The sequence below is a fragment of the Puma concolor genome, chromosome B1, assembly GCF_028749965.1.
Source record: "Puma concolor isolate L17-30 chromosome B1, mPumCon1.1.hap2, whole genome shotgun sequence".
In the NCBI taxonomy this organism is placed as follows: domain Eukaryota; kingdom Metazoa; phylum Chordata; class Mammalia; order Carnivora; family Felidae; genus Puma; species Puma concolor.
The window spans coordinates 205,116,288-205,121,301 of NC_141670.1; the positions used below are offsets into that span (position 1 = coordinate 205,116,288).

The 5,014-nt window shown below is 59.0% G+C and overlaps 1 long non-coding RNA gene across 1 annotated transcript; it reads right to left on the bottom strand.

The window, feature by feature from the left end:
- Positions 1 to 3,010: 3,010 nt before the first annotated feature.
- Positions 3,011 to 4,085, bottom strand: LOC147582147 (uncharacterized). The gene is made up of 2 exons (XR_015249855.1): positions 3,984 to 4,085; positions 3,011 to 3,561 (listed from the first exon to the last, which is right to left on the bottom strand). It is a non-coding gene; the product is annotated as an uncharacterized LOC147582147 (long non-coding RNA).
- Between the last annotated feature and the right edge of the window lie 929 nt (positions 4,086 to 5,014).

Sequence of the window (5,014 nt, forward strand, 5' to 3'; positions counted from 1 at the left end):
ATTTCATTTTTAAAGACAGGCAGGGAAAAACAAACTTGCTTCTCTGCCTGCCCCTCCCTGAAGGATTCTAGAACCGCTTTGTCTTGTTAGAACACGGCCTGGATCCGTTGGCCCGGGGCCCGGCTCTCCGTGCACTAACCCGCAGACCAACTCCATTGCAATATTGATCCAATTGATGGATTTGGCCCAGCTGAGTTCTTACAGACCTGGCAGAGGGCCCTCTGGAGAAAGAGCTGCTTCAGGGACCGTCTTTGATTTGCAATGAGTGTACTAGATCAAAGCAGCGGGTCAGCATGTCTTATTAGGCGCCAGCTGTGTACCTCACTCAGCCCGGGGCCTGCTGGAGCTCAGGCTCACGCCTGTCCCCGTCCTCGCTGCTGCACAAGCCTCTCACGGCTCCTCTGCCTCCGGCCTGCCCCTCTGCCATCTGGTTCCAGGCTTGACAGGGCGCTCCCTCTGGGGCTTGCCGCTGTCCACACGCCTGAGCCTGGCATTCAAGGCCCTCCTAGGCCTGGCCTCATGTCTGCACTCTAGGGTCGGGCTGACCAGGTGTCCCCATGTGCCCTTGGGAAATCGCCCTTCTTCTCCAAGCCTCCACGGTCTGCGATAGCAGTAACAAAGTCCCGCCCCTGGGGCTGGTGTGCAGGCTCTCGGGACAAAGGTCCAGGGCTCTTAGCCCAGGGCCTGCTCACCGCAGGGTCCCGGGCCGCATCTGCCATCGCCTGCCTCTTGCTGATCCCTGGGCCCGGAGCACCTGCTGTCGCCTGTGCTCTTGCCACACACCTGAGCGGGTGGAGGGCACGGCTCCGGCACGCCAGCGCTGGGCTCCTAGGAACCCCCCCCCCCCCCCCCCGGCCAGGCCCTTGGCTTCCCTGTGAAGCTTTGAGGTCCAGAGCCCACCCTGGCCACCCTCCTGCCCTCGGCGGCTGCACCCAGGCCCCGGCCATCAGCAGCACGCGCAGCAACCACCATTAGGGAGCGTCTCCCCCAGGCCAGGCCTGTCCTGAACGGTCCATGGATGGTGAGGCCCGTTCACCCTCTTTGGGGCCTTGCTCGGGACTATACGTGGGTACGAGCCTGGGACAGCATGGCTCCTCTCCAGCACACCATTATGCTGCTGGGCTCCCACTGGCTTTTGCCTCGGCCTTGCCCCAACCAATGGCCTTGGTGTTGGGGGTGGGGGGCTCGGAAGGGGTCTCGGGAGTGACCCCCAGGCTGAGGCCTGAAGGCGGAGCATTTGAGTCCCAGAGTGACCCCGTCCACGAGTCTGCCTGCCTAGCAAAGGACCCTCCCCTTCCCCTCTGGGGGCGGGTTTTCCGGTCTGGCCCCTTGTATCCCTTTCTGGAGATCGGGCATCTGTTGAAGAGGCATCTACTAGGCACCCACTTCGTACCCAGGGTGGACAGGGCCCGTTGGCTGTGGAGAGCAAGGCGCTCCTCAGGCAGCACGGTGAACGAGGCACAGGGAATGAGGCACAGGCAGTGACTACCTGGGAGATGCCAGATGGGGGAAGAAGTGGTAGGGCCTGAGGGGGCTCAGGGAGAACGTTCTGGAGGAAGTAGGGGCTCAGCCCAGGCTGGAGGTGAGAAGGTAGCAGCCTGTCCAAAAAGAAGGCTGAGGAGTATGTGCTGGGTGGGCCTGACCTGATCAGGTGAGCCCTTGGAAGGGTGCTGAGGCCTCAGAGATGTCCTGCCGGCCTCTAAGATGAAGCAGTATCATGAGAAGGGGTCCAAAGACAGGATCTGAGGAGGCCTCTAGTTGCTGAGAGTGGTCCCTGGCACACGGCAACCAGAGAAAACAGGGACAACCTCAGAGAACTGAATTCTACTGGAAACTGGAGGAGCTTGGGGAGGGCAGGACTGGGCCTCAGCTGACACCTCCATCTCGGACTCTGGACCCTGAGCAGGGGACCCATTTAACCTGTACCTGGACTCCTGGCCCGTGGACACTGTGAGATAACATGTGTTGTTTTAAGCTGGCCCATTAGTGGTAGTTTGTTACACAGCCTTGATGACAGATACACCCATGTACCCGGTTGGTTCTGTGGGGGAACGGCGATGTGCCCAGGAAAGAGGGCCCCTCCCAGCACTGAGGGGAAGGTCGTGATGCTGCACAGCCTGTTGTGATGGACCCATTTCCCTTCTCCATTGGCTGGAGGAGGGGCTGCACGGCCAGTCCCAGCCAATATCACCTCCCTGGTGACAAGCAGGAAATGTACACCGGGGCCAAATGCCTTTCTTCCTGCAGGTGCAGGGTGTGAGGCCCAGAGCAGGCAGCCCTTGGGACCCGAGGAGCTCGAGATAAGGGTGGTAACCACAGCGGGGAGAGCCGGGGTCCTTCATGCGGGTTCTGGAACCTCTAAGGGAACCCACCCGGGAGCCTCCCTTGGCCAGGCTTCCTACGGAGGGGATGCTAAGGGGCCTCGCTAAGCCCCTTGAGAGCAGGTTGTACAGCTTGGGGCTGACCGTGTCCTGAGTTGCTGTCCATACCCCCCTGCTGCCTCCTCTGAGAATCACTGTGCCAGTCTGTTGTAGACAAAATGTCTGCGCCTTAACGGCCCCGACCTCGGCCCATGTGACCTGACACGGCAAAGGAACCTTGCAGATGGGACTAAGTTGAGGACCGTGAGCTGGAATATTATCCCAGAGCGGACCCTAAATGTAGTAACAAGGATCCCGCTAAATGAAGGAGAAAGGCCAGGGGGTCAGCGCAGGAGCAGACGTGCTATCGGAAGCAGAAGGCTGGGGACAGGAGGAAGAGGCCGCCGGCTCGGGCCCGCGGACGCCTCTAGAAGCTGGAAAAGAACTAGGAAACAGGTTCTCCCCTGGAGCTTCCAGGAGTCAGCCCTGCCAACCCATTGTAAACTTCCGGCGTGCAGAACTGTAAGATAATAAATAATGTGTGTTCTTGTAGTACAGCTAAGTTTCCGATCCTTCGTTCCTGCAACAAGAGGAAATGAAATGAACGAACGAATGAATGAATGAACGAACGAACAAACACCTCCAGAAGATAGGCATTCGTATTCTTGCTTTATAGTCAAGACCGTTGAGGCCCAGGCAGCGCCCAGCCTGGCTTCTCAGCAAGCCAGGTAGTGTCCGCTCTGCCCTCCTGCCTCTCCCCTGCTGAGCACCAGGCGTGTGCAGAGAAGGAGGTAGGGGTGAGATTCTGTCCTTAACTGTAACCAGAGGCTACAGGAGCCGGGGTCGCGGCCTCCTCTCCTGAGTGTGTAGATTTCTCTGCCGGGGCTGCCCGGAGTGGGGCGGGTGCCCACGCCGGTGCCGGTACTGAGTGCGGCACCCCTGCCTTCGCTAAGGGCCCCCCCACTCTCCTTCGCGAAGCCTGTCTCCCCAACCCTTGTATCGCAGTTGCCCCCACGTAGCACTCGGGGAACATACCTGGGGGAAATGGCTAATTAAATGGAAGCAAGTTCACGCCCGCGATCTGTGAATCTGACCGTAGCAGGCACGTGCCGCGGAGCCAGATGGAGTTCAGAGATTTTGTTTGTTTGGTTGGTTGGGCTTCGATTCTTTTTTCAGAGTGTTCAGAAAATGCAGAAGAGCCCTGATGTGTCTGGGAAAATAAGCAAAGAGTTGGACGCGTTCAGCCTGGCCCTGTGAAGTCCCCCCAGCTTCCTACGTTGACCCCGATCCCGAGTGTTTCCGGAAAGCGGGCGGGCGGGCCCCGCAGTGCGTGCCACGGGCCGGAGCACCGGAATGTTGGTCTTCGAACCTGGACCCCGTGAGCTCGGGCTCGGCAAGGTCTGCTCTGTTTCATTCTTGACTCTTCCCTTCCCAGAAGAGGCTCTGATTTAAACCAGGAATTTGGGGCCGGCCCGAGATTCGGGACTGTGGGTCACGATACAGGCAGTGCTGCTGTAACAAAGCAGCCCAGGTGGGAGCGATCTCTCCCCCACGCGAGTCTGGGTCCTGCCCGTAGGGTGCCCTGCACCCTCTCCCCGGCTGTCCCCAGCAGGCAGCTGCCACCTCCAGGTCTTGGTCGGCTGGTCTGGCTGGGGCCATTCTGCCATAACACCCAGGGTCAGCTCTCGGCCAGGAGGACACGGTCTTCCCAACACAGGGCGTCCTCGTCTGGAAGCCGCACACAGCCCTATGCTGACACCTCATTGGGCAGAACGTGGTCACGTGGCCATACCTACTACAAGGGAGGCTGGGAAATGTAGTCTTTCACAGGGCAGCCATATGCCAAGATAAACGCAGTGTGTTTCCAACCTGGGAACTGTTGACGTTTGCGGCTGGAAGCCGCTTTGTTGTGGGTGCCAGCCTGTGAATTCCAGCATGATTAGCAGCATCCCTGGACTCTTTTGACTAATGCCAGGAGCAACCCTCCCCCCCCACCCCCACCCCTCCCACACACACCAGTTGTGATGACCAGAAATGTCCTCAGAAATTTCCAGGGGTCCTCTGGGGTCATAATCACGCAGCTGAGAACCATCGGGCCAGATCCGAGGGCCCCAGCTGCAGTGTCCCCGGGGCCCAGCAGGAAGAGTGCTGGGCGGGGTGGGGTGAGCCCATGGAGAACGCCCCAGCGGGAGGGGATGTCTCCCCCTCCCCCACCCTGCAAGTTCTCACGCTGGAGGCGGACAGAGATCTGGATTTTCATGTGAAATGTCTAAACTGCTTCCTGATGGCATGTAATTAAGACAGGGAAGAAGCCGTGTGTTTGCTATGGGTTGAACTGTATTCCCCAAAAGATAACATCCATGTGCTAACCCCCAAAACCTGGGAGAGTGACCCACAGGGGATCCGTCAGCGGACAGACTCCTGGTGCCGGAACCTGCCTGGGACGAGGAACTCTCCAGAACGGGCGTGCTCTCCTCTGCTCTGCAGGGCATGGGGCTGGGGTGGAGATTAAGTTTGGGGTTAGGATTTCCTTGGGGGGCAGGGCCAGTATGAGTTAGATTTGCGTTGGGGTTAAGTTTGTAAACAGAATTTGTGTTGGACTGGGTTATGGTTAATTTGGGGGTCAGAGTCAATATTCCAAAAGCGGTCTGGAT